Consider the following 13,040-nt stretch of genomic DNA (forward strand, 5'->3'; position numbering starts at 1 on the left):
GCTTCCGAAAGAGTGAAGTCCTTCTTCGCTAGCAGCTGTTTCTGCAAGTTTTTCGACCGCACTCCGCAAACGATGCGATCGCTCAGCATTCGCTGCAGCATCGACGAGAAGTTGCAGTTATGGGCTAGCCTGTCTGCATAGACTCTCCTTCTTGCTGGTTTCGGTGAAAGAACTTGAAACTTTCCGATATCGCGTTAGGTGAAGGATCATAGTGTTCATTCAATGTTGAAACGACTTCTTCATAGCTCAGCGAGTTCGGTTTTCTCGGTGCTACTCTACCGCAAAGAATCTCAGTGGTCCTTGATCCTAACGCTGCAACCAAAGGCCCTATTCTTGGCGTCGTCTGTAACCTCGTTTGCTTCAAAGTAAGCGTCGACTTTTACGAGATACGCGTGCCACTTATCTGTGTCCTCTACGAAATCCGGAAGCTTGAGGGCCATGACTGAGGTTGGGCCGATGGGTGTCTTCGTTTCGTGGCTGGTACCCGGAAGCTGTAGCGTATCGGTGGGAATTCTCGTCGCCAGTGTTACGATGTTCCCGGACGGCGGCACCGCCGCTCTAGTAGTGAACGAGACGGTCGTGTCATTCTGAAGACACCAGGTTTATTCACACTCGTGAATATAAAGGAAAGTCAAGGGGAGAGGGAAAGCATGATAGCGATCAAGGAAAGAGTGCGCGCATGCGCACTAGAGGGAATGGCTTGGTCGTACAGTTCATGGGTTACAGCACTTGGTTAGAGAGCAAAAGCTGTGGTGTATCGGGCAACTAGACGACGCTTGGCTTCTGTAACGTTGAGCGCGTTCCGCGCCCTGGATAGGCAGTACGTACACCCTGCCACACTCCCAGGTGGTAGTTCAATTAATGTTTGATGGGGAGAGTTTGGTCTCCTAATGAACACTGCGGCCTGTTTCTGCAGTGCCATGTGTCTGCCACAACGTTGTCAGCGCTAATGCATGCAGACCACATCTCTCTCACCACCGCCACGTACCTCAACGCGCGATTGAGGTGTCCACTAACCCAGGGAGCCAGTTATGCGCCGTTCCTTTCCAAAAAATCATCGGAGTCTAGAACATTCCCTCTCTACTACCGATCGGCCGTAGAATAATTTGGGAATGCGCCGATTCCCCGGCCGCCGGCTCAAACATCGGCTGGGAAGTCTCGCTGCGGAGCATCCCCTAGCCGCGTCCCAAGCCTACGTGTCCCTACCGGGGACTTGGGAGCTCCTTCTCGGTGGACCAATGATGATGTACAGCGAATCTGTATGCCTCTACCGTCCAAGGAAATTTTTGTGTCGTCGGCGCCGTCAGCAAAACACGCCAGGCTAAAAATTGGATGCTACTCAGAGTGAGAGAAGTGCCCAACAGCATAGAAGTCGTATATTATACTGATAATAAAGCAGTCGAAATGCAAAAAAAAATTGTAATAAGAAATTTAAAAATTATAAATAGAAAAATAAAAAATGCGTAAATATTTAAAATTATATAAAATAAGAAATACTAAATGTAGTACATTAAAAATAAAAAACACATAACGGGTAAATCTCCTGTGACATCAGGCTCAGAGCATACAGATAAGTACTAGTTTTCATTAAGAAAAAACACAAAACTAGCTTCAAAACCACATCATGGATGATAAGACGCGTGTGAACAATGGGAACACCGTTTCACCAATGCAACTAATCCAATCACCATTCATGGTCCATGCATTGATTTAACCTTAGCAAAGAACATTTATACAGTTAGAACTGAAAATCTCAGTGCATATCATACTGATCATAAAGCAGTCGTGAATGTCGTTGTGAGGTGAAGAAGGGTAACGTAAGTACATTTCACTTGTCTCTAGTTTCACTGTTTGTTGAGCCACGTGTGTGAACTTTCAAGTGATGTCGCAATGGCTAAATTGGGTGTCGTTTTACAGCTTCGCTGTTCAACCACCTTCACCTAGTGGATTGAAGCCAAATTTTTTTCATTCATTCATTCAGTTCCAACGCCAATGAACACAACGAACGCCGCCAGCTTTGGCGTTGTATATCCTGGATTATGTGAGCTAATCCACACAAAGTGTCGTCGGAGGGGGTTTGCTAGCGCATTCCGATGCGTGCGTCCCGTCACCGCAGTGCGGGCATGCAGGGTCGTATTCACCGCTTGTAATTAAACATATTCGGCAGGGGCTAAGAATGGCCTTTGTTGGCATCTCAGTGTCGTGACTTCCGCCCTGTCGAGGTAGGGGTGAAGGGCGGGTCAGCTACATCTGCTGCAAGACGACGCCAAAACCCCGAAAAGTGCGACACAGGAGGAGGGAAGCGGTACCAATCCGGACGCTAAGCTAGTGCACATGATGGAAGCACAACGAAACATACACGCTCGATAAGCATAACCGACACTTAAAATTCGAATAGCCCTACTTTAAAAGGATATCGAGGCATACACGTGGGAGCTTAGCCGAGAGCAGTGGCATCAGACTTGCGACCGCCTCAATGGGCAGCTGGGCAATCACAACACGGTTTCTACTCAAGCATTTACTCGATCCTACGAAAACTAAGACAGAATGTCACAAGACCCAATAGAGCATAACGCAAGCTTTCCGGGGCAACGACGAACAGCTCATGGCCACACTAAAAAATCAGTACGTAAACGCTCACAGGCTGCGTTTTTATGGAGGAAAAACGCTAAGGCGCCCGTGTGCTGTGCGATGTCAGTGCACGTTAAAGATCCCCAGGTGGTCGAAATTATTCCGGAGCCCTCCACTACGGCACCTCTCTCTTCCTTTCTTCTTTCACTCCCTCCTTTATCCCTTCCCTTACGGCGCGGTTCAGGTGTCCAACGATATATGAGACAGATACTGCGCCATTTCCTTTCCCTCAAAAAAACCAATTATTATTAAACGCTCACACAGAAGAGCGAGCCATGAGCTCATACCTGCATGGAGGAAAAATCCATGCATGCATGAGCGGCGCCGCCTGTTGTGTTGCTGTTGTGGCTGATGAATGAATGAATGAATGAATGAATGAATGAATGAATGAATGAATGAATGAATGAATGAATGAATGAATGAATGAATGAATGAATGAATGAGCTGTTTATTTAGAGAGGTAGGCTCAAGGCCGTTTGTTGGGGAATTGGGTTGTTAAGGAAGGGAGAAGTAGGGTTCTATTGATACGTGAAGGATGAAAAGAAAAGTGCACAGGCCTGCCCACTGGCCCAAGCTGAGACACAATCGCTGCCACGTGCAGTCAGTAGGAGAACGGCCGCTTGATACAAAGCGGAAAGCGAGGCCTGCACGTGGCAGCCATTGTGGCTAAGCTTGCGCTTTGCGCTTTGCATCAAGCGGCCGTGGTAGGAGAGTGGAAAGGGATATGTGAGGAAAGAAAGGTCGCGGCGTCGCAACAACCGCGTCATCTGAAGCGGCAACGACGGTTTAGCAACGGATACCCCCGGTGGCGAGGAGCCCTCACCACATTGGTGAGAGCTCCTATATCCCAGCACCGCAGGGTCAGGAAGCCAACCCATATATCTCCCCACGCCGTCTGCAATGCATGGACTGGATTTTATGGCCGTAGCTTTGTATAGTATATTAACCCTATGCTTTGTAGTTTCATATGCCCTCCGCTTGATGGCGTGCCTATCGTGTTAAAAATAATGCCCCTTAGTTAAAACCGTTGACTGGGAGTTTGAACTAACGGCGCTGCAGTTGCGCTTTTCTACACATCTCGCGCGTCGTCTCCTACACATCCGTAGAGAGGCGGCGCCGTGCCCAGGCCAGCAGGTAAATTAATTTTTTCCGGCGTGAACAAATAATGCCTAGCTGGTGTTGGTACACGTTGAAAATGCCACGATACTTGCAAGGCACAAAGGTACACTTGCCAGGTTGAGACAAACAACAACACAATAAATGAGGAGTGCTTCTATTACGTGTTGTGTGTAACATACCATCCAAGCACTTTAGTTTCTCACTGTGTTCTTTTCGTCGGTTATAGCACTTTACACCATCGGATGTTATGACAGCACTGTTTCAGTGCACAAGCATCGAGCTGTGCATTGTGATGACGCTTGCTTATGACATGAACGTCAGGCGCTGCAAAGGCAGATAACCAGTGCTCTTATAGTTCCTTTTAGTTCCTTGGTCTGTAACTTCCTCTAGCTGCCTTCAATGCCAGGACCTTTCTCTTTCCTGGAGTAGCATGCCAGGCCGATAACCAGGCAGACCTCTCCTGTTCCGTTAAAGTCCTTCTCCTCTCTCTTTCTTCTACCTCGCGGAAGTTGACCATGGTGAACATTTTATTACTTCGCCTCTTCTCCATCAAGATTTGCAATTACACCTGCACCGATATTTAAATATTTAGTTCCATCAGCTTTCTCTCTAGGTCACAGGCAGAGGCTGCAGTTTTCAACAGCTGCTTGTACAGCATGTATCCATTGCCGAATCAGCCACTACCTTCTTGTCAACAGTCTTGGGAATTATAAGATGGCCTGCAGTTAGCTCTCTGGAGTAGAAATTTCACCTCCCCTGTTATATTATTTCATGCAGTATATTGTGCATTTTTATCGCAAAGACTTCTAAAAATTTTCCCGCCTCAACCGCTGGATCGTGATGAAACTGTGCACAGAGCTTGATATTGTGGTAATTTTTGTGTCGCAGCAAGTTTGAAAACTGCACTAACTGGCTGTCATTGCGAAGCGATATCAAAAAAATGATGACCGGTGGCGTCGTTTCTTTTGCCTTTTTTGCAGCCGGGCGCAAAGCTGGATGACGTGTGTCACACTCGCTTGAAGTCACAAAGTGCACAGAATTTACCACAAAAAAGTTTTCACAACACTGCGAGCACCATCCACGCAAAACCCGGCTTGAAAATCTGAGTCGCATGCATGGCAGCGAACGAAACTGCCGCGCAAAAGACGATGTAGAAAATCTAAAGCCAGTGGACTAAAAGTAAGGACATCTCCTCCCTCCTCCTCCTATGCCGGCTCTCCTTCTCTCGGCTCCTCCAGGGCGCCGACGGTGGCGGCACCTAGGCAGGGGTATGCTAGCAGACGCTCCCAGCGCCCGCCTTTTGGCGCGCAGCAGACCGCGCATCCGAATGAATTTTGCGTTGCGTTTTTGCCTTGGCTTCGGTCGAAATGACATGATGACATGGAAGATCGACAAATCAGTTACTGAAATAGCTGCCGCGACCAACGCTGTGCTCCTTTATTGAAACTTTTTGTCCTGTGATCGCTTTGATTGCGGAGCATACGTTGGAAGGGGCGTGAGCGAGAGAGTTCGCGGCACTATAGTGAATGTATTCAGCGCGTTGTGTTCCCAACGCTAGCGCTTTGGCGCGCAGTGGACCACGCGCCCGCACGAATGTTTTAAATCGAAAGCTTTACTACTCCAGCCAGCGAGCCATTTCGGCTGGTCGCGCACTTCAGCCGTATGCTGGTGGCCTGACCTTAAGCCGCCGTTGCCTAGCAACACCGCAGCTGCGCTCCAACAGATGGCGGCGCCGTCGACGCCGCTGCCGTCGCCGCTCGCTCCACCAGATGTGCTGCACTGGGATAGAGGGAGAGGAGGTGCCGCCTCGCGGGTGTATATATATATATATATATATATATATATATATATATATATATATATATATATATATATATATATATATATATATATATATATATATATATATATATATATATCAGCACACAAGTTAAAGGAAATGAGGGGCCCGTTTGACAAATTTATGAAGGGAGCCAACAGTCACCGAAACCAAGGTGCATAGGGGAACGCTATTTTTTTTTTAGTGTGTTATGCTTATCAGTAGGATAATAATTCTTAGATTAATAAATTGCTTAAAGAAAATTACTTATAAAGCAGCAGAAAAAACAACCATGCCGCCGGTGGGATCCGAACCCACGACCTCCGAATATCGCGTCCGGTGCTCTTACCAACTGAGCTACGGCGACGGCTGTCCAATCTGCTGCTCTCGTGGGTATTTATGTTTACTGGGTGTATGCGAGCCTTGAGAGTGTTCACCAGCGCCACCCTCGACCATAGCGGCGGACGTAGCACGTCCTGTAATACCGCGAGCGTGACGTAGAACGTCATCTAACGGCGAGGGCGGAAACTGTGCGAGAGCCCTCTTATGCTACCTTTGGCCTTAAGACTGCCAGAACCGAGACCCTCGTTAAGCTATCAGCAGACAAGTTAAAGGAAATGAGGGGCCCGTTTGACAAATTTATGAAGGGAGCCAACAGTCACCGAAACCAAGGTGCATAGGGGAACGCTAATTTTTTTTTTTAGTGTGTTATGCTTATCAGTAGGATAATAATTCTTAGATTAATAAATTGCTTAAAGAAAATTACTTATAAAGCAGCAGAAAAAACAACCATGCCGCCGGTGGGATCCGAACCCACGACCTCCGAATATCGCGTCCGGTGCTCTTACCAACTGAGCTACGGCGACGGCTGTCCAATCTGCTGCTCTCGTGGGTATTTATGTTTACTGGGTGTATGCGAGCCTTGAGAGTGTTCACCAGCGCCACCCTCGACCATAGCGGCGGACGTAGCACGTCCTGTAATACCGCGAGCGTGACGTAGAACGTCATCTAACGGCGAGGGCGGAAACTGTGCGAGAGCCCTCTTATGCTACCTTTGGCCTTAAGACTGCCAGAACCGAGACCCTCGTTAAGCTATCAGCAGACAAGTTAAAGGAAATGAGGGGCCCGTTTGACAAATTTATGAAGGGAGCCAACAGTCACCGAAACCAAGGTGCATAGGGGAACGCTAATTTTTTTTTTTTTAGTGTGTTATGCTTATCAGTAGGATAATAATTCTTAGATTAATAAATTGCTTAAAGAAAATTACTTATAAAGCAGCAGAAAAAACAACCATGCCGCCGGTGGGATCCGAACCCACGACCTCCGAATATCGCGTCCGGTGCTCTTACCAACTGAGCTACGGCGACGGCTGTCCAATCTGCTGCTCTCGTGGGTATTTATGTTTACTGGGTGTATGCGAGCCTTGAGAGTGTTCACCAGCGCCACCCTCGACCATAGCGGCGGACGTAGCACGTCCTGTAATACCGCGAGCGTGACGTAGAACGTCATCTAACGGCGAGGGCGGAAACTGTGCGAGAGCCCTCTTATGCTACCTTTGGCCTTAAGACTGCCAGAACCGAGACCCTCGTTAAGCTATCAGCAGACAAGTTAAAGGAAATGAGGGGCCCGTTTGACAAATTTATGAAGGGAGCCAACAGTCACCGAAACCAAGGTGCATAGGGGAACGCTAATTTTTTTTTTTTAGTGTGTTATGCTTATCAGTAGGATAATAATTCTTAGATTAATAAATTGCTTAAAGAAAATTACTTATAAAGCAGCAGAAAAAACAACCATGCCGCCGGTGGGATCCGAACCCACGACCTCCGAATATCGCGTCCGGTGCTCTTACCAACTGAGCTACGGCGACGGCTGTCCAATCTGCTGCTCTCGTGGGTATTTATGTTTACTGGGTGTATGCGAGCCTTGAGAGTGTTCACCAGCGCCACCCTCGACCATAGCGGCGGACGTAGCACGTCCTGTAATACCGCGAGCGTGACGTAGAACGTCATCTAACGGCGAGGGCGGAAACTGTGCGAGAGCCCTCTTATGCTACCTTTGGCCTTAAGACTGCCAGAACCGAGACCCTCGTTAAGCTATCAGCAGACAAGTTAAAGGAAATGAGGGGCCCGTTTGACAAATTTATGAAGGGAGCCAACAGTCACCGAAACCAAGGTGCATAGGGGAACGCTAATTTTTTTTTTTTTAGTGTGTTATGCTTATCAGTAGGATAATAATTCTTAGATTAATAAATTGCTTAAAGAAAATTACTTATAAAGCAGCAGAAAAAACAACCATGCCGCCGGTGGGATCCGAACCCACGACCTCCGAATATCGCGTCCGGTGCTCTTACCAACTGAGCTACGGCGACGGCTGTCCAATCTGCTGCTCTCGTGGGTATTTATGTTTACTGGGTGTATGCGAGCCTTGAGAGTGCACCTTGGTTTCGGTGACTGTTGGCTCCCTTCATAAATTTGTCAAACGGGCCCCTCATTTCCTTTAACTTGTCTGCTGATAGCTTAACGAGGGTCTCGGTTCTGGCAGTCTTAAGGCCAAAGGTAGCATAAGAGGGCTCTCGCACAGTTTCCGCCCTCGCCGTTAGATGACGTTCTACGTCACGCTCGCGGTATTACAGGACGTGCTACGTCCGCCGCTATGGTCGAGGGTGGCGCTGGTGAACACTCTCAAGGCTCGCATACACCCAGTAAACATAAATACCCACGAGAGCAGCAGATTGGACAGCCGTCGCCGTAGCTCAGTTGGTAAGAGCACCGGACGCGATATTCGGAGGTCGTGGGTTCGGATCCCACCGGCGGCATGGTTGTTTTTTCTGCTGCTTTATAAGTAATTTTCTTTAAGCAATTTATTAATCTAAGAATTATTATCCTACTGATAAGCATAACACACTAAAAAAAAAATTAGCGTTCCCCTATGCACCTTGGTTTCGGTGACTGTTGGCTCCCTTCATAAATTTGTCAAACGGGCCCCTCATTTCCTTTAACTTGTCTGCTGATAGCTTAACGAGGGTCTCGGTTCTGGCAGTCTTAAGGCCAAAGGTAGCATAAGAGGGCTCTCGCACAGTTTCCGCCCTCGCCGTTAGATGACGTTCTACGTCACGCTCGCGGTATTACAGGACGTGCTACGTCCGCCGCTATGGTCGAGGGTGGCGCTGGTGAACACTCTCAAGGCTCGCATACACCCAGTAAACATAAATACCCACGAGAGCAGCAGATTGGACAGCCGTCGCCGTAGCTCAGTTGGTAAGAGCACCGGACGCGATATTCGGAGGTCGTGGGTTCGGATCCCACCGGCGGCATGGTTGTTTTTTCTGCTGCTTTATAAGTAATTTTCTTTAAGCAATTTATTAATCTAAGAATTATCCTACTGATAAGCATAACACACTAAAAAAAAAAATTAGCGTTCCCCTATGCACCTTGGTTTCGGTGACTGTTGGCTCCCTTCATAAATTTGTCAAACGGGCCCCTCATTTCCTTTAACTTGTCTGCTGATAGCTTAACGAGGGTCTCGGTTCTGGCAGTCTTAAGGCCAAAGGTAGCATAAGAGGGCTCTCGCACAGTTTCCGCCCTCGCCGTTAGATGACGTTCTACGTCACGCTCGCGGTATTACAGGACGTGCTACGTCCGCCGCTATGGTCGAGGGTGGCGCTGGTGAACACTCTCAAGGCTCGCATACACCCAGTAAACATAAATACCCACGAGAGCAGCAGATTGGACAGCCGTCGCCGTAGCTCAGTTGGTAAGAGCACCGGACGCGATATTCGGAGGTCGTGGGTTCGGATCCCACCGGCGGCATGGTTGTTTTTTCTGCTGCTTTATAAGTAATTTTCTTTAAGCAATTTATTAATCTAAGAATTATTATCCTACTGATAAGCATAACACACTAAAAAAAAAAATTAGCGTTCCCCTATGCACCTTGGTTTCGGTGACTGTTGGCTCCCTTCATAAATTTGTCAAACGGGCCCCTCATTTCCTTTAACTTGTCTGCTGATAGCTTAACGAGGGTCTCGGTTCTGGCAGTCTTAAGGCCAAAGGTAGCATAAGAGGGCTCTCGCACAGTTTCCGCCCTCGCCGTTAGATGACGTTCTACGTCACGCTCGCGGTATTACAGGACGTGCTACGTCCGCCGCTATGGTCGAGGGTGGCGCTGGTGAACACTCTCAAGGCTCGCATACACCCAGTAAACATAAATACCCACGAGAGCAGCAGATTGGACAGCCGTCGCCGTAGCTCAGTTGGTAAGAGCACCGGACGCGATATTCGGAGGTCGTGGGTTCGGATCCCACCGGCGGCATGGTTGTTTTTTCTGCTGCTTTATAAGTAATTTTCTTTAAGCAATTTATTAATCTAAGAATTATTATCCTACTGATAAGCATAACACACTAAAAAAAAAAAAATTAGCGTTCGCCTATGCACCTTGGTTTCGGTGACTGTTGGCTCCCTTCATAAATTTGTCAAACGGGCCCCTCATTTCCTTTAACTTGTCTGCTGATAGCTTAACGAGGGTCTCGGTTCTGGCAGTCTTAAGGCCAAAGGTAGCATAAGAGGGCTCTCGCACAGTTTCCGCCCTCGCCGTTAGATGACGTTCTACGTCACGCTCGCGGTATTACAGGACGTGCTACGTCCGCCGCTATGGTCGAGGGTGGCGCTGGTGAACACTCTCAAGGCTCGCATACACCCAGTAAACATAAATACCCACGAGAGCAGCAGATTGGACAGCCGTCGCCGTAGCTCAGTTGGTAAGAGCACCGGACGCGATATTCGGAGGTCGTGGGTTCGGATCCCACCGGCGGCATGGTTGTTTTTTCTGCTGCTTTATAAGTAATTTTCTTTAAGCAATTTATTAATCTAAGAATTATTATCCTACCTGATAAGCATAACACACTAAAAAAAAAAAATTAGCGTTCCCCTATGCACCTTGGTTTCGGTGACTGTTGGCTCCCTTCATATATATATATATATATATATATATATATATATATATATATATATATATATATATATATATATATATATATATATATATATATAGCAGATAGGTGAAATGAAATGAGGGGCCGTTTGACCAACTTATTAAAGGAGCTAACAGTCAACGAAACCAAGGTGCATAGGGGAATGTTTTTTTTTCTTTTTTTATGTGTTGTGCTTATCAGTGGGATATTATAGTACTTATATTAATAAATCGCTTAAAGAAAATTACTTATAAAGCAGCAGAAAAAATAACCTTGCCGCCGGTGGGATCCGAACCCACGACCTTCCGAATATCGCGTCCGGTGCTCTTACCAACTGAGCTACGCCGATGCTGTCCAATCTGCTGCTCTAGTGGGTATTTATGTTCATTGGGTGTAAGCGAACCTTGAGAGTGTTCACCAGCGCCACCCCTCCACCATAGCGTGGACGTAGCACGTCCTGTAATACCGCGGGCGTGACGGGGAACGTCATCTAACGGCGAGGGCGGAAACTGTGCCAGAGCCTCTTAAGCTACTTATATGGCATCAAGACTGCCAGAACCGAGACCCTCGTTAAGGTATTAGCAGATAAGTTAAATGAAATGAGGGGGCCCATTGACAAACTTATGAAGGGAGCTAACAGTCACCGAACCAAGGTGCATAGGGGAATGATTTTTTTGTTTTCTTTTTTATATGTTGTGCTTATCAGTGGGATATTATAGCCATAGCGTTTTTGGCGCCCGTGTGCTGTGCGATGTCAGTGCACGTTAAAGATCCCCAGGTGGTCGAAATTACTCCGGAGCCCTCCACTACGGCACCTATTCCCTTTCTTCTTTCACTCCCTCCTTTATTCCTTCCCCCTACGGCGCGGTTCAGGTGTCCAACGATATATGAGACAGATACTGCGCCATTTCCTTTCTCAAAAAACCAATTATTATTATTATTTTCTTTCTGTGCAACAGTTTTGGCGGAAGTGTTCTTCCATCTTTAACGGCGTCTACGCGTTGACGGCGAACCCGAGCTGCTGTTGCGAACTGCGATTCCTACCGCCGACAATGGCGACCGGCGTCTGCTGCGGAGCAAAAAAAGCGCGCGCTAACACGTGACCACGGCGCTCGGAAAATGGGAGGCTGGATTATGCGGCGGTTCTCTAGAACAGTAGGGAAGCCGGGAAAGTTCTAAGCTATACGTTACTTTTGCTTCATTGAGGGGCTTTATGCAGAGCGGTGTGTCAGCCCTGGGTCGCACCCTGAGAGACAAGGTCACCAGCCAACATAACGCATTCATTTTCCTTCATGTCCCGAACAATGAAATGACTAAAAATTGAGCGCTAGGATTCAACGGGTGAGCTGATTTTAGCTATAGTGCGCAAGAACGTGCGTTATGAAATCAGAGCCCCCCGCTCCCTACCTACTGATGTCTCGGCGCCCGTCTAAAACAGTTTCAAGCTACCACTGCATAAATCACTGCTCGGCACTTGATACTTCGCACATCGTTGGACTGAGCTCCGAGAGACTCCATAATGATTTTTTCTAAATGATCATGTTGGGAGGTCGTGTCAACAAAAATGCATGAAACTGCAGCTCTGCGCTATCGTATAAAAAGCGTCACCGCGCCGCGTGATGGATCTCCAGGAGTGTTTTCAGGGCTCTGCGTCCAGGTCCTCGGTGACCAGGAGGCCAATCCTGGCAACTATTTAGAGTGTATGAGGCTCCGCATGGGGTTCCACTAAACGACCCTGTGGCAACTCGAGTCGGGCCATCAATAGTGGCTCAGGAATTTTTGACACGCCATGCGATATGTGCTACTGAATTCCATTTGAACTGAGTTCAGAGTTCTACTCAGAAAAGCTGTTCAGTGTTCTGAATAGTGTGGCCGCTAAGAAAAATTTGAGGGGGCACTTCAGCTTCGGCTTAAGGGAATGACGTGACAGCGTTAACGGATTAATGTCCATTTATGCAGAATTGGTCATTCTCTGCTTAACATTCATGCATCCCAGGGAGACCTCATATACCACTCCTGGCGCAGTAGTGTAGCATATCAGCGATGCACCACTGCCCTGCGATGGCAGGTGCTGCCACTGGTGGGGATTGTGGAGAAAGAGGCTGCTTTTGCGGAGCAACCTCTCGCGACCAGTCATTAATTTTACTGCCACCTGCCACGGTGGTCAGTTTGCTCATGATCAGGTGGCACGTTGTGACGGCGCCACAAGGTCACGCGACCTAGGTGGCCCACCTAGGGCCGGCGCACCCTGTCCCTGTTCTTTTGTGTTAAATTCCTTGGGCAGACAGCTGGAAAGTAGTGGACGCTCAGCTCTGCGAGGCAGCTTCGTAGGTCTAAACCCGAGCGTGGACAAACTTGAGGGCCGATGACGAAGCTAGCAGCGACAAAGTTGCTCTGAAATGAACCGAACATGCCTTTAGCCCGCACCAAGGACGTGCCACAGGGCCCTGTTTGGCCTGGCCTTCATCTGTGCCCCACCGCCAACGAAACCACGTCGAGACACCA

Source organism: Amblyomma americanum, chromosome 1 (genome assembly GCF_052857255.1).
Source record: "Amblyomma americanum isolate KBUSLIRL-KWMA chromosome 1, ASM5285725v1, whole genome shotgun sequence".
Classification (NCBI taxonomy): domain Eukaryota; kingdom Metazoa; phylum Arthropoda; class Arachnida; order Ixodida; family Ixodidae; genus Amblyomma; species Amblyomma americanum.